We start from the raw sequence: 24,256 nt of genomic DNA on the forward strand, positions 1-24,256 counted from the left end.
TACAAATCACCCAGAACTTTTCTCCTATAATTCCTGTGCATCCTGCCATCATCAAACCTCCTCTAAGGAACTTTACTGAGTGTCCTGTAACTTTGGAACCTGAGGAGTTCTGGATGCACTCTGCGAACAATACATGGCACGGTCTGACTTCTGTCCCTGAAGTAACCAGAACCTTTTAACTCTGGAAAGAATGAGCTTAAAGAAAGGAGGAGAAATCCCATAGGCCATATAGGCAGGGACTAGCAGGTGCTGCCAGGAAAATCAAAAAAAGACAAAAGGAAAAATAAAAATAATGAGTGTAATAAAACCCCCTAAACAGCCTATTTGGTTTCTTCCAATTTCACAGTGTTTACTTTAGGCTCAGCAGGAGTCTTGAGCCAAAATTAGCAGAGAAAACTCCTAGAACTTGTTTTTATCTTAAGCAGGTTAGCTTTTAGTTCTTTATTCCCCCACACAGTCATTCATGGATTTAAGAGCACAAAAAGCTCTCAAAAGGCTGCAGAGTAATAGTTACTATTTATTTGCTTCTAACTGTAACTAAGGACTATGGCCTTGCCTCCAAGGGCAGCATTTTCTTCGGTTTTATATCCACACCCATTTGAACAATCAGCTTTCCAAACAATATTTCACCGAGCTACAGGCACTGAGTAATACTGGAATAAAATGAATGATTTTTAAACACTTGGCAGTGTTTCATTTTCTCCCTGGATTGTGGACATTGCTCACGAGGGACTGTTCCAGATCTCCAGCTTCTGAGCCTGCCTGTCCCCTCTTACCCCTGACAGATAACACATCCCCTGTGTTTACTCTCACAGTGAAAAACTTGGTGCAATACCATAAATTTGAGGATATATCACTGTGCCAATTATTCACAAAGTCTGTGCTTTGTGTGGGGTGTCGTAATGGTAAAAAGGAGTTGCACTGTTGTATTTGCTTTGTGCAGACATTTCATTATAGGCAGCTTTATGCATGGGCCATTCAGAATCTTGTGCCTTGTGTCAATAAAATCCAGGCTTCCTCATCTTTCCAGACCTTTCTTTAAGATATTTGCAGACTGTGGTGTTCAGCCTCACATGCAGATGTAGAAATTGGGCATCCAGAGGGTCCGAGCACCAAGAACCACCAGCCTATGGCTCAGGAGGTGGTGACCTGGAATTGTGTTTCATCCATCAGCTTTATTTCAGTATTCAGAAGGAAGAACTCCTCTTTGAAAAGAAAGCAAAAGTGCTTTTCCTTTATTCTTTTCCCAAGCATGGTTACACACACACACAGAGGGTTGCAGGCAAACCAGAGCACTGGTTAGAATTTCCCCCTGAACACATCAAAGCAGGGATTGAGGAAGCAGCTGATCATGACAGCAAGTGGAGCAGATTGTCAAGGGAAAGAAATGTTTTGGACATTTCTAAAGCAGTATCTCACTCTGCACAGTCCTTTTTTGCTCCTTGCACTTCTGTGCTGCTGGGTCAGAACATAAAACTTCCTCCAGCTCTCACCAAAACTTTGGAATCTTTATCAAACCCCAAACTTTCAATGCAAGGCTTTTTCCTTTTCTCAGGAACTGTCATTTCTCATGCAAAGCAGAAAGCACCCACCACAGTCTGTAGTTCTGTAGGAACTCCCTTTCCCAGTGGAAAGAGCAGGTTTGAGCTGATTTTAAGCAATGCTTTTCCCTTGGCAGGGATCTGATATGCTATAAACCTACATTACTTGGGCTGGTTTTCTGTCAGTAGGAAGAGATGAGAAAATGTTCTTCATGGCCATAGTTATCACCTTCTGGGTAGAATTTCCAACACTACAATCCCCTTTTGAGTGCTCATCTGTTTAATGGATGAGCAGGATTGCCCTGTGCTAACAGACCCTAATCTGTTCAGCACAGTCCAATCGCTCCAATCTGAGAAAGCAGTCAATTTTATGGTAAAATACAGAAGTGCAAATATCTGAGATTATGAAATTTCATGCCTGTTCATGCTCCACTACTGACAGACTGAAACAGAAAATGCAAAAAACTTTCTTTACAGATCACCCATCCTACAAATCAGGTGCGACATCTACCTACAAAGTCCAGCAACACCAGTCTCCAAATGCATCTTGGGAACTAAGAAATGTGTTATTTTTCTCCTTTCTGTCCTATCTTTGTCTTCCAAGATCTCTCCAGATCTTGCTTCTAGCACTGTAACAAGCAATGGATGGATAAAGAGAGCAGGAAGCATCCCAAATATAACCCTGGTTCCATAGACTTGACAGCCAAAGAGGATCTGTAGGGATAATTTCATGTCTTGATGTAGTGATGAACCTTTGAATGTCGAAAATTAGTAGCAAACCTCATTAAAAATTGGTCTATTCTTTAAGAATAGGAAGAAGGACAGTGACAGCTCCTGCCCCAGGCGGTTGGGCTGTGGATGCTCCACACCAGCAGTGCTGGTTCCAGTGCTGGGTGCTGTGGTCTCACTGGTTCTCTCACTCTTTGTAGGGACAGGAAACTTTTCAGAAAACTGCCTCTCACTCAGCTCTGGGTTTGCTCAGCTCCTGCTGCAGCAGAATATAGCCCCAACCCCAGACACCAGCATGGTCTGGAGATACAAACAAAACTTACAGAGCCTTAGCAGCGCTCACCAGGGTTCATATTTCTACTGCAGGAAGAATTATGGACTACATTTTGTACAGCAGTTAATCTAAGAATACAATTCTGAATAACCTGATTTTGTATTTAAATAAACCAGTATTCCCCCTACCAGTGGTTCCTTCTTCTCCAATATAATGTAAATAACACTTTATACATTTCATTTTTATGGTGTCTCTGATTGTATCTTCCACTTCCCTTCAACAGCAAAAATTATTCATAAATAATAATACATCTTCCCAGAAAAAGGAGAACATTTAGATTATTTTTCCCTCCACTCTTTCAAACACCTTTACATTGTGTGACAATTACCCATTCACTGGACTCCTGCTGCTGGAACAATTTAATGATTTTATTTCCTTGCACTTCTCCAGCTCAGAGGGAAAGAAACCCAGTGCAACATACAGATACCTGTGAACTCAGTTCTGCCAGTGGCCAGTAAGGACAAGAACCCTGTGCAAGGGAATTGTGCCAATACAGGCTCCTTCCCAGGGAATGCTGAATGCACAGACCCACAGAGTTTCAGAAATTACTTTCCTGTCATTTCCACAGAGAAAATGTGTCTCCTGTCCGTGGGCCATTATCATGAATAATTATGAAATTTGAGGCATCTCTGAGCAGATCACACCTGGAAGGACTCTCTATCCCTTATATTCTATGAATGGTACCATTAGTACAGTGACCAGAAATCTTCAGAGACAAATGTCACACAGAGGCCTTAAGTGTGGCAACATCAGGAAACATCAGGTGGCACCTTCAGCACATGTAATTCTGTGTGAGCAAACATATTACAGTTGGGTACCATTTTTTGTGCTAAAAAGCATAAAACGAACACAAAATTAGAAAGCACTGTGCTATTAGTCCCCACCCCAGTAGTCATTAACTTCTTTAAAATGCTCCAACAGCAACAGGCAGCTTTCAATTTTAAGTGATCACACATTTTCCTAGCAATGTACATAAATATTTTAAGAAAGTGTTATATTAGAGAATGATAATAAATAAATCGTGCTGAAAGCTCCTCTGATCACTGCACGGAAACACTTGCATGGATGCAAAAAACCACACTTGAAAGCCAAAGCTTAACTGCTGCAGGCAGGACTGGAGAAGCCTGTAAGACTTCATAATAGAGAGGTGTGGGAGACACCAGCACAGCCCAGCCTCCCAGGCAAGATGGACAAATGGAATTTACCTGGCAGTGGGACATGTTGTGACCTTACAAAACACTCTGCTGAGTGTTGGTGAGCCTCAAGGGACTGGTGCTCAGGGAGCTGGGTCCCATCTAAGTGGTGGCATCTTGACAGCATGTGCCAAATCCTCAAGACAAAGAGTTTTCTTTCCTCTCCATCTCTTGCTGCAGCACCTCTCCAGCAGAAGAGAGCTGGAAAAAAAAAAAAAAAGAAAAAAAAGAGAACAAGAGAACATGTTATGCTATTAGTATAGCTACAGAGACATTTATAAACCAGCACAGAAAAGGGAGCTGCTTTTGAAGCCTGTTGTCTCTTGCAGCATTGCCAAGAATTGGAATCAGAAAGGGCTGATCATATTTATTTCCACAAAGAAACCCCCACCCACCTTGGGCTGAGTGTCTTTCAAGGAAACCAAAATTTTCTACTGCCAGTAACGGAGCTTACATCTGAAAATCAGAAGGGAACAAGAGAAAAGGTTTTTTGGTCATGTGATGGACAACCCGCACTTTACCCAGACCAAGTGCTCTCGGTAGCTCAGAACACCCCAAAGGAAAAGATGCCTACATGGAAGGTCATCACTTTTCAGAAAAACTGGGGCCAGCTTCAGGTGCTGTGCAGGAGTACAGATCAACCCCTGCAGCTCTTCCAAGTGTGTCCCTGCATGGAGAAGCACCACCAGCTGCCTGCCCACCTTGCCTGGCTGTGCTGCTGCTTGCTCCTCCCCATGCACCTGTAAAGACTGAACAAGGCAGAAGGACCAGGGGGTTAAAACCACTCCAGCAGCAGCTGTGTTGGATAAAAGCATGGAGGATGTTCTTGCTTACATTAGTGTAAATCAGCAAAGCCTGATGTAAGACAGACAAAGAGTCTGTCGGGGTGAACAAGGCTGGAATCAAGCTGACAACAATTAGGACTCTCTCACTATTTTTCTCCTCCGCTCCAGTTGTTTGTTCCCCGCCTGCTCCCTGCTTCTGACATGGCAACTAAAACATATTTGTTCACAGTCTCATGAATCCTTTCTTCAGAGCTTTCCTAGAAATGTTCAGATTTCAGATGGTCACAGGGTTTTGCCTTTAGATTTCAAGCTCCTCGGGGCAGAAACAATGTCAAATCAGTGTGCAGCATTGTGAATGCTAATGAGGCCACAGAAACACCGACTGTACATACAGTTAACACATCTCTTCTGAGCCACATCCTTTAAGCACTTTGTAATCCAAACTGCCAAGAATCAAGGGCAGGAGCAGGGGCGTCTTGCTCCTTCCATTAGATTTTACAGCTAACAGAGTACTTCTTCTGGTGTGCTGCAGCACATCCAGCTCATGCCCAGCCGTACACTGCTCTCTGTAATCAAGAAATCTTTCTTCCCCTCTGCCACACATCTTAAATCACTGACTTCAGTCACTTCCAATGTGCCACTCCCTGGCAAAAGTTAATAAGACTCCATAAAAATGCTGTAATATTACAACTTCTGGCAGTGGCCCATCTATACCAATCACCTCAATACAGGATTTTTGGCAGGTATTTACACTTAATTCTCTACTTAAACAGCTATTTTATTAACACTTCACATGTAGTTGCTTGGCATTTCCCTTGAGCAAGGATGAACTTGGAACAGACACCTCCTGTGGCAGTGGGTGCTGGGCTCAGAGCAGACACAGGGGACGGCAGCACCCAGAAATCCCAGCCTCCCACTCCAAAGGATGAAGAGCAGGAGATTGTCAGTGGAGCTACATCCTAACCGGACATGATAACTTTAGGTAGGCATGATGAGCAATCCTTCACTGAACCCCTCAGGATTTTGGGATGGGCAGCTGAAGACCGTGTTGTTCAGGAGCATTCCAGCCTCCCACATGGCAGAAGCTGAGTGAGCTCCTGTGCTGCTGAGGTGACCTTTTCTGCTGGTCTGAGTTCATTCTCACAGGTTCGAATGTTGGCACTTTAATATCAGAATCTAACACAAGCCAGCAGTTCAAAGGTGAAAAGCATCTTACAACAGAATGAAAATCATAACAGTGTTCAGGAGACTCAAAATGACTCATTTCCCACTGGGAAATTATTGGTATTCCCTTTCCAGCAACTCTGCTGGTATCAGTGTCATTAAAAAGAGGGAATGGGAAGACAGATAAACAAAGTCTTAAAAAGCAAATATGTTCTGACTAGTGGTTATCACCACACTTAATAATTAGGGTTCTAATTAAGAGGATAAGTAACACACTAGCTATTAGCTTCTAGTAATTAGTGTTTTTTTCTCTAGATAATAACAAGCTAAAAAGAAAATAAAAAGACCTGAATCCATTTCACCATTCACCCTGTCCACATCATGAAAACTTATTACACATATTAATCATGAGCACCATGGAGCAACACTTTCAGATTTTGGATGTAGCTCAGTGTTTAAACGTGAGGCTTTTTACATGAACAGATTGGACCTTGATGATGTCTAATGGGGTTACCTTTATAAGCACAAGTCAACTCCTTAAACCACCCAGCCTTGACTCTGGCATGCCAGAGATGCGCACACAGAGATCCAGAGCTGGGCAGCACAATGCTGCCATAGCAGGGAGGAAGCACAAAGAAATTCTTGCTGAGAGCAGGGCAAACATTTTCCAGGGCAGTGCTCTCATGGGTGGGAGAACTGGATTTAAATACCTGAAGCTAAGTCAGACAGGGAGTGAGGTTGAGTTTTCCCATATCCCTGTCAGGTTATGCTCAAGGATAATTTACCCCATGATTCACAGCCCTTCTGTCTGACACAGGATTTCCCTGTCTTCCTCCTCAAACCATGGCCCTCCAAGTGCTGTAAGAAGGAGAGAGCAGTGCCCAGGTCCAGCTGTGTTAAGGCTGGAAGAGGGGGGTGATTTCCTGGCAGGACACAGCAGAGGCTGCCCTGCCCCTGCATTGTGGTTCTGTTTGTGCACTGGGAGCCTCAGTGGTGATCAGATATCAAATATTGGTCAAGAGCTGAGCTACATTCTCTGCGTTGGCTTTTAAAACAAACCTTTGTGTGGGTAGATTAATACTCTCAGATTTGCCCATGGATAAGAATATCCATGCAGCTCTATTAGCTACAACAAATCAATAACATAAAATGCAGTGTCTTGCCAAAGCACCTTTTTTTTCCCAAACAATATGTCAAATTACTGTATCTGGACACAATGTAGAGGTGTGAGATACCACTGAAATAGAGCCCTGCCTGGGGTAAAAGAAAACCACTTTAGCTTAGTTACACAGCTGTGATCAACGACAATGAAGAAATCATTCCATCTTGGGTTGCTTTTAGATTTACCAGTTACATGAATCTTCTCCCAAACTGCTGAAAGCCCAGGAATGGTTCATTCTCTTCTGTTCTCTTCAGTGAACTGGACTTTCCTTGACTTTTAGAAAAAACACAACACTTGAAACAATGAAATCAAGAGTTATTATCTGCTAAGCCACATTCCTATGCTCTCATACATTTCAGTACCATTTTATGAGCAGACACACACACACACGTGCACACACATTGGTTCCACTGGGGAAATGGGGTTGTTTTAAAAAACCCACATAACTACGAGCAAATATGAGCTTCTTAGAGGGTTTCTTTTAATTGGTCTTAAAAATGCATCAGTTGCTAAATTTAAAATTGTTGGTAAGTAAACAGTAGGTAGCATTATAGAGAGCCACTTCATAAAATTCTAATTATCCCTTTCCTATTTGTTGTGACATGCCCTCACACAGATTATGGGTTTGGACTGGTGCCCAGTCCTCGGCTTTGAAAATGCAAAGCAAGCAGGAGAGGTTTGTGTAACCTCCACTTGGGTTTCTGGGCGTGATGAGGACATTTCGTGAGGCTGCTGCAAGAGAAGGGAGCTCAGGCTGCCTCACCTGTTTCTCCTCACCCCAGAGCAATCAGCATTTCCCCCCCACTGCATGGGCTGCAAAGCCGAGCTTCTCCAGACCCTTGCTGACAGAGCAGGGGTGATCCCTACAGAAATGCACTCCAAAATCATTAATTATGGGTATTTCTCTCCAGATACCCTCCATGGACCCCGGCAGCATCCCCTCCCTCTGGCCTGATGCTGTCCATGCCAGGCTGTTGGGTCAATGCAGAGTTACTCAGTCACTGTCCTGCCCTCTCATGGGACAGCAGTTCCTCTGGGTGTTCCCATCCACTCCCTGGGATGTTGGAGAGTGAAATTCAAAACACTCCTCTCAAGTCTTTCAAGTTCCAAGCACAAAGTAAGGAAGAGGAAAGCCCCAGTGGGTTTGGGATCATCCAAAGCCCCGATGTTGCTTTCAGATGAGCACTTTCTTTTCATGCCCCAATGTTTTGTGTCCAAGTGCACAGGGTGAAAGCCTTCCCAGCACATTGCAGAGACAATCTCCCCTCAACTCTGTGAGCTGAAGGTGGGTGCAGTGCCCTGAGCACGCTCTGGGCTCAGTGGTAGGTGCAGTGAGATGGGCAAGAGGGACACCCTGGCAACAACCACCCCATCGGCTCTAACACAGTGTTGTGTACTTAACCTCAAGGCTATTACCATTATCCAGCTTAGCCAAATGAATGTAGTAGAAAAACATTTACAGTTGCCAGAGGATTAATCTTCTGAATGATGCATGGATTTTAGAGAAATGCCTTTGATTTATATAATGCTATACTAGGGGGTATAATTTCAATTAGTAATTGCTAATTTTGATTTAGTGTGTTACATACTGGATACAGCAGGTTTATTATGGTTATGTTATCTAATTTATTATGATTTATATTTACTTTAATGGGAATATATATTAGTCAATAGATACACTGATTAACTAGGGATTATTAACTATCCTGCAACCCTGGAATAACACAATCAGGCCAGTAACAGACACAGAGTATCGTCAGATGCTGTGACTGATGCATCTAATTCTGAATTTTACCATGGAATAAACACAAAAAGTAGGTAATGATTATCAGATTCATAAATGAATATATCTGTTTTAACAGGCAGCATGTCAGATGCAGTAGCAAAGCTACTTGCCCACAGAGTCCAATTCTTCTCCAAGTGAATGATTTATATATTTTAATATGAAATGTATCACTCACCAAACAGCTTCTTTCATTGTGTGATATATAAATCCCACCTGTCAAGCAAATTTTGATATTGTAATATATCCTGTTGTCTTGCTTCTTTCAAGGGAGTCTGTTTCTAATTTCTTACATGTTTCCTGTCTCAGACTGACATCAGCAGCATCTTTCATAACGTTACTGTCACGATGGCTACACAAAACCTCTGCTCAGTGCTTTGCACAGAGGCTTCTAACTAGCTGAGGTGCCCTGGGGACATGGGGACCTGGCTGAGATTCCTTTTGTGCTCTGCTCCTGGGCATGCCCCATGCTGCTGCCTGGCAGCACAGGAAGCTGCTAAAGGAATAAGGAATAGGAAGTTTTATCCAAAAAGACACTGTGCCTCAGTCTCTGATGAAAGGCGTGGAGAGCTGTAAGACTGAGAGAAGAAGGACAGAACCTCTGACCCCTCCAAGCCCTCAGGAAGGGCTGTTTGTGAGCCTGTTCCACTGTTTTGATTACAAAAACATGTACCAAGCTAATGTGGGAATAAGGGCTCTGTTTGGATCTTTGGTTTGAAAGAATATCTGCAAACTCCAGCTGTTTTTCCAGTTTCAGTGGCACTCTACTGCCTTGATGGACACTGCTTCTGCGCTAACACCTGGGAAAGAGCTTGTGAAATTAGGCAAAGACCCCTTGCTGCAGAGGCAGGACAAGCATCCCTGGATGCTCCCAGCCTGTGTGTTATTTGACACACGTCATTCAAAGGAGCAGGACATTCCCAGTGTCAGATGGAAGGAAACCAGCACCTGGCTGTGACAGTCATTGACAGCTCCAGTCACATCAGTAAGGGAAGGGTCATCCTCTTTTGCCGTCCTTCCTCTAGGGACCTGCTTCCAGAGCTGCATTTCTCAGCCTCTTTTCTGCTCAGGACCATCCACATGTCCACCCACAGGAGCTGCAGCCCTCTGTGGATCTCCCGCCTCTGCAGTTCCCTGGATGGAACTTTCCTCAGTCTGTAATGACTCAACACCCTATGGTCCCAAAACCTGCTTGTTTAATTGCTCCTCCAAAAGCTCCACAACCTGCCTATCCAGCCCTCTGCATTCTCTCAACCCCCAACAGGCAAGAAGCATCCCTAATACCCACCTTGCATTTTCTTTGCTGCAAAATTTACACCCTTTTGTCTTGCTCTTATGGAGAAGGAGGCAGGCGACAACAGGGATACAGCCCCATCACCTCGGGGATTGTGTTGTCGGAGCAGAGACATTTCTTTCCTCTGCTGAAACTCTGCTCTTGCTCACAGATCATTGTTTCTGACCCCTCCTCTTTCTTACTGCTGATCATTTTCCCTGGGATGAGAGGGGAGAGCAGACATTTGGCTGAATCACAGCATGCAGAAGACCTACTGTACCAAAAGGGGAGAAGGAATAGTCACCTGTGGACTTCAGTGATTATAAATCATGTCAATGGCAGGGGGTCTCTGTCAGCTGAGACCAAAAATAAGACTCCCAATTCAGCAAAATTAATTGGAAAACTTTGGAGAAACAGAGGAGAGGGCAAACCACCCTTTGATTACCAAACCCAAACTCCTTAACTCCTCCAAGGCAGATCTAAAAAAGACAAAATGTATTAATCAACAGAACTCCCAGGGCTGAGTGTGCCAAAAAAGCCACTATTTGCAGAGTAAGCAAAAGCATATGAAGAGCATATGTAGCAGAGGAAAACAGAGGCTAGTTCCAGCGATAAAAAATAGTCAAAATAAAACACCCCCAGAGTAAAGATTTGAAAACCATATGCAGGTTTCTAGGTAACCAGCCCAATTTTTCTGATGCACTGAGGGCTGACTAGTTCCCACTGAAATCAGTAAGGGGCTGTTGATTGCCTGGTACTTTTGAAAATCAGGCCAATCCTCCAGGAGCATGAGCAGGGGTCTGGAACGCCTGATTATGCCCCATTTGAAGTCTGATACGCAGCCTGATCCCATCTGAGCCTCGACAGCACTGTGCCTGCTGTTCAGAAACTTGTCTCTCAACATGCACATCCTCTGCAAGGATGAGAGCAGAACCTTCCTGCCACAATCAGACTGGGGATGGAAACCTCTCTTTCCATCACCACACACTCCATCCCCCTTACGAAACTGAATATAGCAGCTGCAATTATGAAAAGAGAAACCTTTCATAGATGCTGCAGCACATCATCAAACACTTTATGTCATATAATGCAGGGATAAAGCAATGGAAACTTAAATTTACAGGTAAATGAAACCTGCATGTAACCGTGACCTGTCCTAACCTACTCACAGGCAGACAGTGAGCAAAAGGTGAGGAAAGGGTGAGGCAAACAAAGTTAAATACAAGCCTGACAGAATATATTTCCTAATTTAAAAACCCCTCCAAATATTGGCTGTGAAGTTTTATCTTTCCAGTGCTGGCTACTGCTGTGCTTCAGTGAGCACTTTGGATTTGGGGCAGGTTCTCTGCTCACCCTTCTTCCCTTTATTCCCATTTGGTGCCCAGTGGCTGCATTGGGAATTGTGCTGTGTCCTTCCACGAGCACCTTCCCACCTGAGGCAAGCTCTGGCACTCACAGGCAGTGATTTACTGCTGAATCACACAACAGAACTGCCTATATCCTTTATAAATTCATAAATCCCAAGTAGGACAGTTTTCCCATTATGGCTCAGCTTTGTTTCAGTGTGTAACCCCCATTGCTGAAGGAGACACAATAAATCCTGGGGCTGTGAAATCCATTGTATTTATATATGAGGCTGCTTTTGGTCTCCATTTCCCAGTCACAAATAAACTGAGATCTTTTGAGTTTGCCACGGGGGTATTTATAGATTGCAGATGGTGGCACATAAAATCAGTTGGCTCCTATATTTTCTTTGGGACATTTTATTGTTTCCTGTAAGTCAATGAATATTTTTCCCATCCCACAGATTCTTTTCCATGTGAAAAAAGTCTGGATGATCTTAGGTTTTCTTCACACTCTTCCTTTATACTTGTAAGGCTGTGATTTATGCATGCACAGCCCTGCCCTTCTTGTAGCAGAGAGAAGCAGCATGAGAAACTGTTTTCATTATAATAAAATGGTTTTTTGTTTGTCACTTTTCTGTGTTCTACCTTCTAATGTCTCTCCTTGAAGTTACTTGGATAACATAATCACAGAAATCACTATTATGCATTTATAAAAATGATCAGCCCAAGCATTTTTGAGAGTTTTGGGCAGTACCATTTTATCCAGAGGTGTTAGACACAGTTCCATCACAAAATGAGTATTTTCCCAAGTCCACCACAAGTATAAACCTGCAGGTTTTACAGGAGCTGCAGCCACAGAGTGGTAGACACTCCTCTGGTCCCCAACAGTTAAATATCAATAGTCTTAGAGGACCACAAGAAGGAAAATTAGAAAATCACTCCAAAACTTAAGAAGAAAATGAAGCCCATTAAACTCACCTGAGCTGTGAGCTGTTTGAAGGGAACTTCTCTCTTTCCAGATCCAATCAACAAGGTATGCTGGGGAATGGAGTCATTCTATAAACTTAAAATCAGATGAAGATTGTAAAACCCAACACAGATCACATCAGTAATTAACTTGATGGAAACAACAGCAAAACAAACTAATATCTTTTCTTCCTTTACCTCCTGCCAATTGTGTCTGTAGGCACAATTCAGAAGAGAGGGTCTATCTGTACACTGTGAGTGCTTTGGGATACAGTCAGATATCAGTGTCAGGTACCATGCATGGACTGGTCTGTGGTAGGGTGGGACATGGACAAGTTCCTGAAGAAAAAACCCCCCCCCCCCCCCAAACTTCTGTTTCTTTATGTCCTCCTCTGCTGCCCAAAGGGCATATCAGGATTTGCTCTAAGTTCAGCTCCATACCAGGACAGTTTTGCAGCAATCCTGTCAACTGCAGCTGTACCAGCAGGACTAATTTACTAGGTGCTGATGAAAAACTCAAGTGTTTGAAAAGTGCTGCTTTTTTTTTTTCATTATTCACATGCTCAAAATAGCAATAAAGGTCAAGGATTTTTATTCGTCTTCTGTTAAATTAAATGCATTTATACTAAAAAACTTGAAACAAATTTTGCTTTTTGCTGAAACAGCTTTACGTTCAAATTACAGAAGTCTGATAAATGAGTTGTTGAATAGTGTAGCTTATTCTTATTTCTTGACTTATTTACTACTTTTCTGCAGTACTTTCTAAACCTTACAAATAATTCTATAACTCTCCGCAATCGTATTTCTACATGTGAATTTTTGTAGGGAGATCTTGCCTGTCTGTATACAGGCTCGATCAGGATGTCTGAAGAGTACCTAGAGCATCAACACAGACATATCTGTTAAAAAAGAAGGCAAAAAGCACTAATTTCTTCTGCATCTGTCAACCAGAGCTGCTCATTATGCAGAACATCAGGGACAAGAGCAAGAGGAGAAATACAGGGTGGAGTATGTGCTCAGGTTAAGTGAGAAGTGATTAACATGTTTTCCCAGTCAGATTCTGACTGGTTTGAAGCTCTAGTAATCTGCTGGCATTTGATTAATCTTTTCATTTCTAGAGCAGCGGCTGTAAAGATCAGAATTCAGACAGGACTACAAATGATGCAAGATTAGCAGGCCTTGAGCTCCTCATATAAAGGATATAAAGCTGCTAACAGGGTATAAATAGGTGTAGCCACACAGGAGGCTGAGAAAGGCTGAAGATGCTGACCAGGGAGCAGCATCACAAATCCAGGCTCCAAGAGATAATTCCATAACAGAGGGGTGTAGAAGGCTCTGTTTGCCTGGCCACAGATTCCCAGCTCTGCATTGGGAAAGAAAGCAGGAATGAAGAGGAAAAATAATAAGGGGAAGTTGAAATAATGGTTTGATTTACCAGCTGGTGCTCTGTGCTGTAGACAATACAGTTGTGCTGTAGATTAGTTTAGCTCAGGACATAAGATTGTTCAGGAGCTGATTTGCTCAGTATCCAGCCAGGAATACCTGGACACATTGCATCCCTTTCTAAAACACCAATGGCCTCTAGGAGAGCTGTTCTGACTCCCAGGACTGCCTCCCACCCCATGTCTGCTGCATCCCCTTTGTGTCCCACATGGCCCAGCACTTCAGTCACCACCCAAAGCATCCAGGCCAGCTCTTCCTTTTCGATTCCTGCTTCTCTCCAAGTGCACACAGAAACATGCAGACAGCAGGGGCTCAGCACCTCTGTCTCACCTTTATCCTCTGCCTCTCCAGCTGCCAGGGCATCTCCAGCTGCAGCAGACACAGACAGTAAAAGCTAGGACCAAGGGCAGGCAAAGGGAATACAGTTGGAATTTTGGGCTCGCTTTTTAGCCTCATCCTTTCCAGAGACAGTGCAGGCACCTTCAGGTCTCCTAATTGCAGACCTAAAAACCCTAACCTCACCTCCCAATAGTCAAGTGAAATTAGCTATTCTGTAAAGCTCAAAAATGCAGCAATTAGACTGAACTCACTTTTAAAGTCCCCACTAGCAACTGATCTCTGCAGGACAAGTGCAGTATTTCCCTCTGATTTTCAGGTATTTGTAGGGTACAACAATAGCAGGTGAAAGGCTCGGGTGCTTTGTACCAGAAATACTTTGCCCATGCGCTGTCATGTCCAGCTCACACAGAAATCCTATGTTTAGAGAAAAATGTTTTGATAAAGAGCCAAAATGATCTGTTGCAGGTAGAGAAACACTGCTGGAAACCCGGGGAGATGAGAGAGCTGAGCCCCCAGAGCCGCGGTGCTGTGCTTGGAGCACGACCTCCCTGCGCCAGCAATGGGGGAAAGGTTGCTTTCCTTGCCCTGCCTCGAAGCAGCTGATTGGAACACCAGCCTTTCTTTTCATAGGACAAGAAATTAGGTCAAAACTTTCTAGGAAATTTCTGCTGCCTGTTTCAGAAGGCAGTTCAAAAGATCAAAGGAGAGGAATTCTATAGAAACCCGTGTGCAACCTCGTGTGGAAGTGAGGCATTAACGGGAAGAAATCCTGTGCCTGAGCAGTGCTGAGCTGACAGCCAGGGGCTTACCTGGAACAAAACCTCGGCACAGCTCTGCAGCAGCAGAAGGGAAGGCAGAGAGAGCACGTAAACTTAAAGCAGCTCTTCCATCAGCACCTGCCCCAAGGACAGAGACACCACTCATTCCATTAGCATTGTGGAATCGTTCCTCTCTGCTCCCAGCTCCACCAGCAACTTGGCTGCAAAGAGCCTCTTCAGGCTTTTACCAACAGCAACAAATCTTTCCCGAGCAGTGCAGTTTTTATCAGTACTTACAGCTCTTCACTTGCGTTCGGTATTGAATTGTTCTTCCTTCCAAAGCTCTATTTTGATTAGGTGATCTCTTCCCTGAGACAAAAAAAAACCCTAAACACACTTAGGGCCAGATTTAAAAAAAAACTATTAGACTCCTGCTTAATTTAAATGCATAATAGCAGGCAACTCAGCCTAATTCTCAACTAGAGCACACAGTCTCCTGATTTATACACACAAGTGGAATAGCTTTTGCAGATGCATATTTTGCTTTTTGCTTTATCCTCCTTGTTTTTTAATAACTTACCCTTACTTACGATTTTCTTAATTCAGGCTTAAATTAGACAAACAGTCATTTGGGACCAAGCCTGCATTGACCAATTTCCTCCAGTGGCTTTGAAACTGGAGTTCACTGGACTCCTTTTATCCCAAGTCACCTTGTGGTGTTTTAGGGCAGCCCTATCTTAGAGAGAGAACCTTGGTGTGAGTCATGGGGGCAAGAGAAGAGCAGAGGGTTTAACTCCACACGTTCTAAACTCCTCCCAGACTCCCAGAGGGAACACTGACTTGCACACTAAGAAGACTTTTATCACTGATAAATCTTCTTGCAATTTCCACACTGATCTCTCCATAGGTTCCTTTGATTCATGAGGTCGTTTGTCCGTTGACACTTGATTGAATTAACTACTCTAGAAGAGCATTACTGTCCCAGAGCAGGTAAGGGGGTTTTAACTCTTTTTTGATAGCTGTAGCTGAAACAAGTGGTTGGACATGAAGCTCATCTCTACATGATGGATAGATTTCAAAACGTTCCAGAGACAACTCTCTTTAGAACATTCAAAAGACACAAAGAGCTCCTTGATCAATGAACAGTGGGTATTTTTGCACAGAGGAGAAGATCAGGTTGCAGGATGTAATATTAGATAAATATCCTAAGCATGTAATTACCACTGATTGTAATTTGTGCTGCAATACAGCTTGGCTAGCATCAGTTCCCAAAACATTTCCACCTGATCATGCAGTTCTTTCTAAAAGGACCCCAGAATGCAGAAACTCAACAACTGGTCCTTGAAAGTAGTCTTGAAAGATACTTGCAGGTTGGACTCTTAGTTGCCACAGTGTTACTCTTTCTTAACGCCCTTAAACATCAGAATTTCAACATCTACTTGTGTAAAAGTATGCTATTTAAGCTTTTATTTTATTCAATATTGTATTACCTCTTTTAAGACATGAGTTGTACTCCATCATTAATATTTTCCTGTTTTTTTCCTGGCATTGATTCCCTGATTTTTTTTTTTTTTTTTTTTTTCCCTTTTTTGGTTCACAGCTCACTCTCAAGGCCAAAACTCCACAGGCAGAATTTCTATCAATTTTAGTTGGAGTCTCACCTGATTAGAAGCTGCAGCAAAAAGTTTTATGATCGCACACAGAGCCTGAGGTTTCAGCTTTTCCTGACGGGTTTTTTCAGATTTGATTTCAGTCCAAAGTGTGTCTTGCTTGTTGGAATTAAAACCCAGTTCATTTTCAAAATTCCCTGTAAAGGAGAAGACATTGAAATAAAATGGTAAAAAAAAATCCCCCTAGACTAATATTGAGGTAATTTGAAACAGTTTTTTATTTGTTTATGTTTCTTGTTTGACCTGACTGGATGACACAGCAGGAACAGCATTGCTTTCTAATAACAGCATTAATCACAGAATAAAAATATTTCTTGGTGATGTGTAACAGTTCTTCTGAGCTGAAAACAAAAAGTAATGTTCATCTGCCTACAAGGTTTAAAGTAAATAAAAATGAAATACTCTATTGGGATTACACCATGGGAGATGATTGGGAATGCTGGCGTGATTTGACATGTAACAGCCCACTTTGCTGGTATTAGCAGCCTGTGAAATCGTATAAAAATGAAAAAAACAGAAGAAAAAATAATGAGTTTCATAAGAAAAATTCACTTTTTGATCTTTTCTCCAAAAGAAACTTTCTGTTCTGCATTTTGTCCCACACCACTTTTAGGGTTGTTAAGAAGGAGCCTTTTCACCAACAGCACTAATTAGTGGTGTGGTTTAACCTGGCAGCAGCCAAACACCACAGAGCCCTTTGCTCCCCACCACAGGATGGGGAGAGAATTGGGAAAAAGGTGAAATAGTTTTCTAGTTTAATAGGTCAGAAAAGGAAGGAATACCAATAATAGTGATAAAAGAATATACCAAACAAGTGGTGCCCAATGCAATCGCTCACCACCCGCTGGCCAATGCCCAGCCATCCCACTGGCCAACTCCCCATTTTTTTGTTCAGTATATCCCTTTCTGTTTTGTCCAGAACACATACACATCAATTTTACTTCACAGGCTCTTGAAGTGTTTTTGTGGAAATGATTCAAACTTTCTAAATGTGACACCAAAGTCTGTTGTTTCATGGGTCTGTTTATAAAACCAACGAGAAGCCGCAGAGAGCTGCAGCCTGACACCAGAGGAAGCAGAGGGGTTTCACAAGCCACACTGACCTGGCCACGTCTGAGAGCTGGGGGCATGTGCAGGAGGACACCCAGTAGCTGAAGGAGCTTGTTTGGACAATCATTTCCCACCTGCACTGACTAAAGGCTCCAGCACGACGGGAATAAAGGTTCTCTCAGCCTGAACTGCCACTTCACAAGGAGCCAACAGCAGGGAATCAATCCAGAATATTTCTGTAGGATAAAAAGGAAACAGACTCTTTTAGAACCATTGCATTCTCCCTCATGTCAGAGACACTTCATCAATGTTTTGTAAAAGCAAACCAAGTCATTTGGTTTGAAAAGCACCACATTAGTACATTCTGGCTTTCAAACATGCATTTTTCCAAAGTGAACATTTTTATGCATGCAGATATTTTGAAGGGCAAGATTAGGAGAAACAACACTTCTTATCCCTCCCCTATTTCACCTATCATCAGGATGGTGATCTTTAATACCAAATGCAAGTTCCACTTCAGTCAGCACTGAGGCAAATGAGTATTGTCTGCTGAGCAACTTCATTATTTCATCAGCAGCTCCTCTGTTTCGTTTGGAAGCTCCTGACCAAGGCACTCCTTCTGCCTGGAGCCTGGTTAGTGCATTCACCCTGATGAGACCACAGCAAGAGGCACATGAGCAAAGGTCCTTAGAAATGGAAATTACTCATGAGCTTTTAATGCAAATGAGAAGAGGTCAATCAAAATAAGCACACAGAGAAAACTAATTGGAAGTGAAATATGGACTCAAATGATAAAATATAGCTCAATTTTATACAGCTCAGTGCTCACATGCATTTACTTCTAACATCCAAGGACAACAGTATGAAAACATCAGCCTAAGCAGCTGCTTTACACTTTTCTTTCTGTCTGTAGTGATACCTTTGAGGCACAAAGATCTCAGGTGGGTAACATTATTGCTTGAATCATTTCACCATAACTTCAAAATATTTTCTTTAATTAACATCACACTCGTGTAGGCATCACTGACTACAGTAACCTGTTAGCCTACAAACCTGAACTCATGTCAGAGATAAGGCTTTTGGACACAATGACAGTTTTTAAAATTTGGAAAAAAACACACAAGGGAAAAAAATACCAAAAAACCCATACAAAAACCTTCCCAAATGTTGTGAAGATGAGGGCAAGCAAGCCCACACGGTGTTTTATTTCCACTTATGACCCACATGGAGCACAAAGGTATTTTAAATTAGGAATTTTTATGAGAGCAGTTTGTTTTAAAGGTTTAAAAATTTTGCAGTGAACCTTCCCAACAGACAACCTGTGCTCCTTGGATGGATGGAGGAAACTGGGGCTGCCAGCTCCTGCCCAGCCTGAAGGCACAGGGAGGTGCCCAAGCAGCAAAAGCAGCACCACTGAGCTGCAGGGCTTTCACCTCCCTCCAAACACTGAAAGAATAAGAGAAACAACCAGCCATAATTATGTGAACTCTTCAGAAATTCAGGAAATTAATCAAACCTAAACCCAAACCTCTGTTTCACACTGGACCCACACCTATTTTAGAGTCCAACCTAAGGCATTAAATTATTTTATACAACTGAAATGCTGTAAGGGAAGGTGCTGCCCAGGCTGCCCCTGCCCCAGTCCTCCACAATGAAAAGGAATGACCAGACTGCAGCAATGCTGGGGCACAGAGAGGAAGCACTCCTCTGTTCTGCTAATAAGTCATGAGCTGACTTTCCTGCAGGTACACATGTAGCTGTTAAATAAAGCAAATAAGAGCACCAGGCTGGCAGAGCTGTCCTTTGGAGAGGTCACAAAGCACTCACCTTTCCAGCAGGTGAAAATCATGGCAGGAGAAGGGGGCTTAGCACCTACAGAGACACCAATTGATGGTGGGGAATGTATAAGCATCTGTTTTCGTGAGCCAGATAATTGGGTCCTTGGGAAGCAAACTAACAAGAAGATGAAAATCTCTAGAATTCAGATTTTGTTTTAAGCCACTCACTTTTTGCCAGCAATCATTTTATACAAGAGCAGTGACTGAGTACAGATGCAATTGTGGTTGTCCTGTCAAGGAACCATCTACATTTCCTGGGTCCTGCTCCCCTCTAAGGGGCATAATTTCCCAGAGATCATGGTGTCAGAGCACTAACATTTTTTACTGTAATCTCTTTTTTCCACCTTTTCTTTCTCCCTGCACCTACTGAAATCTGTGTGAACACCTAAAAATACATATGACTTGGCAGATCTTTGCTGGGGCTCCTCACACATCAGCAGTCTGCCTAAGGCATTGTGTCCAAAAGCTGAACATCATTATAAGTTATCCAACTAGCTGGTAAAATGTTACTTCATTTTTGTTTCCATACATTGATTTTCCCCTTGATGTGACAGCCCAATCTCCCACTCACTCACTGTCAGCCACTGTTTTCCCTTGATGCTGACACTCAGTCATTCAGTCTTTTCAATATACACCTTCCTCAGCACTAAGTGTACACTTGCTCTGGGTTTGGCATGCTGGAATTACTCAGGAAAACTTCCTTTCTTTTGTTTAAAAATAATCGAAAATATTTCTTCATTGTTTAAGGAAATCACTTCCCCTTGGAGAATGACAGTGTGCTGTCTTTTATACATATACTGTATATTGCAAACAAGTACCTTGTATATATTTATATTATATGTACCCAATTTTTATGCCTTTTATAAATATAGAGGCAAAACCTTCAGTGACCACATGCAGTCACCATGGACCCCTGAGCACCCATCAGAAGTCTGCACTCAGCTGCTTGCCCAAGTTCCAGTAAGGTGATGCCCACTTTACCCTTGATGTCTCTAAAATTCCCTAGCAGAAAAGATGTGCTTTCCTTGCCCAGATAAAGCACCTATCCAGCTCAAGGCATGTATTTTTGCTGGGACTCAAGCTGGCAAACAAGGAGGCACTGAAAGCCACCTGCAGGTAATTGCATCTTAAAAGAAAATCAGCATTCATAGACTGAACATTGTGTATTTGTTTGATTTGACATCTCAATTCTTTGCAGAAAACTGGGAATGTGTAAAGTACTGATGCTTTGACTGCTAGGGCTGACTGTTCTCTGCATTGTGAAGTTGGTCTGATACGTTAAAGCATCACACCCAGGCTTTGGATGATGAGTTTTCTGTTAGAGACTGATGTTCCTTCCTTGAGCCTTGTACCTAAATAAAGCTTTTGAAAGGGTCTTTCTTTCTACACTCCAGCAATCCCAGCCCAGCCATTCACTGAATGTTTAAAGCTGTCCTTACTCTTTATACAAGACAAAGAGTATGGGCATCTGAAGACCAGACTCAGCTTGGCTGCTGAGTTCAACCATCCACCACTGTGAAAGCACAAACATCACAAGCTGTCTTAAAAAAAACCCAAAATAAAATAAAATAAAACAAAACAACATCAACACTCCAAACATTTTAAAGAAGGAGCAGGGGATTCTACTCCCACTGCTCACCTTGACACACCTTGAAAAGCTGCATTTTCTCAGGATAAACACTGAGTCAGTTTCAGATTATTAACTCCTTTATATTCCATTTACTAAATTTTCTGTAACATTCAGAAATCTTCCTCAAGGAAATAAGCAAACTGATCTTTTTCTTATAATACCTACTTTAGGTGAGTTCTGATCACCCTCTGCTCCCTAAAGGGCACTTGCCACAACCCAGTGGTAACTCCTACACATCCTCTTCAAAACAGTGAAAGAAAAACCAATTCAGGTATGGCTGGGCAGTGAATGTAACTGCTTTCTAATCATAGTAAGTGTGATTAGAGGCAATGGTTTAAGTGTCAGATCTGGAGAGCATCTTAATGGAAGTTGACTACAAAACATATCTTCATTAAACAATGACCTGACCCCACAACAGCACCTTCCAACATTTCTCTCTGCCACCACTGTCAAAATTTTAGGTTGCTTCTTGACAAATATGGATGAATGTCTAAAAATTTCCCTTAATGGCTTGGGGTTTTTTTGGATTATGGTTCTGGAATCACTTAGCACTTAAAAAGCACTTGGTTAGAATTAAAAAAATGAGGCAAATTTCCCTGGTACAAACCTTTAGGCATTTTTAAGAAGAGGGTGCTATATATTAGCCTGAATTTTGTGCTTGTGACTGGGGGAGTATTGCATCACCCCCCATTTGCATTTCTCAAATGTGATGTACTCAGTATCATTCTGTAGCTGCAGCTTGTTAAGAGGAAATGGCCACTGTCAGGAAACAGCAGAAAATTCCAGTGCAATCACAGTAACCCACTCCTGGTGCCTTTTCCTTACACAAAACCAACGGAGGATGGGCACTGGGGTCAGGCTGCCAGAACAGCCACCTGAGAAGCCTTGCAGTCTGGATCTGGTATTTACTTTAATCCAATATAGCCTCAGTTATGGGGGACTTGGCATGTTAGGAAAATCCCAGGTTTTATAAGATTTTTTACAAGGATGTGCTTTACTGTACAGAGACAGAGGGTGAACAAGAGTTCCTGTCACTGCTGCTGGCAACCAAGTCCAGCAAAGGATGTGTTTGACAGCAAAAGAGATTTCTGTAGTGGCCCTTTCAGCCTGAGGAAAATGATATTGAAGTCTAAACCAAAAGACTGAAGGTCAGATTGCAAAAGAGCTGGTATTCCTAATTGTAAACAGATTTTGGAAGAGCTCCATCTATATGGGCTGACTATATCTCAGTTTCTGACCACAAAACCAAACATTAAACTTTTTTTAAAACTTCTGATGCCTCGAGCCATGCTAGAGCCTATATTAAAAAATCCTCTTAATATTTCAAGGTTTTCTCAGTGCCAAACTATTAAATGTGTAGACTGATTTCCTTAGAGCAAAATCCTTCCCCAAAAACCTGGACAGAATGTCAGTCAAAATAGTTAATTACTAACCAAAAAAATCCCAGTAATTGACTGCATGGGTTTTAATTGTATGAGATAGTGTTATCCTTGTGAGAACTCTCCAAGCTGAGGCTGGAGAACAATGGCTCCCTGAACACAAAAGCAGTTCCCAAATCACAGCGGAGATGGTAAGGCTGAATTTGACCTCACTTGCTCCAATAAAAATTCAGGTTATCTCCATTAAAATGAGCAAGAAAGAGGTAACAAAAGGGGTGACAATGAGAAGAGAAGGGTCCTTTTGAGGGGAATTTGCAAAAAGCTATAGCTAAAACTACATTGGGCCTTTCATCAGCAATGCTCTATAGGAGGTAAACAGTTTAGCACACTGCTAGCTACAAAAAGTTACTATAAAAGCACCTCAAAAGTGGTTAGTAGACAGATTTCTTGCATATTCTTTCTTCCCTGCCCAGCAGTAATTGGTCTCAAACAGGGAAAAGTGACAATGTAAGACCTCCACACCGGGTGACAGGTATTCCCACAAAGAACAGCAGTGCCCATTGTCAACAATTTATCTCAAGTTTCACGCCTGGATTTTTTTTCTAGAGGCCCTGCATTTATATAAGAATCATCAGGAGAGTGTTTTAAAACTATTATTAAGGCTCAGAGTTGTGGGGGAAAGCTCTGAAGCGCAACACAGAATAAAAACTGCATTGCCAGTGCTCGAAGCCCATAAGACGACTTAAAAGGCCCCACCAGCTCCTTGCTGTGCATCACATTCAGTGCCACCTCCCTTTTCTCACACACATTGTTTTAGAAGTGTTTAAAGGTTAGTGGGTTTGCCTAGGTGTCCATAAAGCAAGCTCAGGTGCCCCTCAAAAGGTGCCTGTGGGGACTTTACCCAGAGGCTGGACAAGCTGAAGCAGCAATTAGTAGAAGCAGCATAGTATCTTTAGATTTTTGCTAGTCCCAGCAACATGAAACTTCAAAAGTGAGAGGTTGTTTATCCCCTCTTGGTTATGCTCTTTGGTTCAGTGTGGGGTTTGATTGTTTCCTTAACAATCTGACACACATCCACAAGTTTAAAATAGCAAACAATGCCTCCGTCTTCCCTGGCAAAAACTGCGCACACAGAACATTTCAATCCCATGCAGTGATAGGCCAAATCTACACCCTGTTCTGTGCTGGACTATGACTAATTTTGAATGATTTGGGTTTTTTTTCCTTTTATTGCAGACAAACTGTTAAAACACACCCATATTTTACTACACAGGTGGCCCTTCTCTCAGTACAGCACACCCCAAACCCACAGATAAAAGGCTCAATAGATACTTACAGCGTTGCCTCCACTGGGTGAAAAGCTAAACAATTAATAAATAAACAATTAATAAACAATTATCAGTGCTGATGTGACTGATATAGAGATGTTCTCTGCACGGGACAGTTTCTACATCTGGAAGCACACAGTAATAAAATTTATACCTGTGCTACATGTCAGCAGCAACTGAAATGACATGAGGCTAACAAGTGGCAGATTTGACTGCGGCTCAGTTACTTCATTAAAACAGCTGTTAATTTAAACTGAAAGGAGAATCCATTCTTTTGGCTGCCCACCAGAAGTGCTTCCCACACAAGGGAAGAAGCTACAACTCTGCTCATCAGTTCAAAAGTTCATTTGAATGATGCACAGGAGAACACTAACACAAGGAAATGCAAAGGAAACCCTGTTTGTAGCTGGCTCCACGATGGGATTCCATTAGGAAAAGACTGACATGAATATTTTAAACTAAGAAAATTTCAAGCAGAAGCAGAACTTCTTGAACAGATCACTTGAAATTTTGTTCACAGCTCTTCTGGCTCATGCTGCCATCCT

At 42.5% G+C, this 24,256-nt stretch overlaps 1 protein-coding gene and 1 long non-coding RNA gene across 2 annotated transcripts in view; both read right to left on the reverse strand.

Annotated features, from left to right (window-relative positions):
- SFMBT1 (Scm like with four mbt domains 1) overlaps positions 1-3,989 on the reverse strand; it is a 118,801-nt gene extending 114,812 nt beyond the window's left edge. The window contains exon 1 of the mRNA XM_032120761.1: positions 3,810-3,989. The gene's annotated coding sequence lies outside the window, so the exon portion shown is untranslated. The remainder of the gene's footprint in view (positions 1-3,809) is intronic.
- A 208-nt stretch (positions 3,990-4,197) lies between these two features.
- On the reverse strand, positions 4,198-19,063 carry LOC116449632. Its single transcript, XR_004242474.1, has 7 exons — positions 18,036-19,063; positions 17,590-17,730; positions 16,478-16,623; positions 15,114-15,212; positions 12,289-12,373; positions 7,094-7,181; positions 4,198-4,253 (listed from the first exon to the last, which is right to left on the reverse strand). It is a non-coding gene; the product is annotated as an uncharacterized LOC116449632 (long non-coding RNA).
- Between the last annotated feature and the right edge of the window lie 5,193 nt (positions 19,064-24,256).

Source organism: Corvus moneduloides, chromosome 11 (assembly GCF_009650955.1).
Source record: "Corvus moneduloides isolate bCorMon1 chromosome 11, bCorMon1.pri, whole genome shotgun sequence".
NCBI classification, from domain to species: domain Eukaryota; kingdom Metazoa; phylum Chordata; class Aves; order Passeriformes; family Corvidae; genus Corvus; species Corvus moneduloides.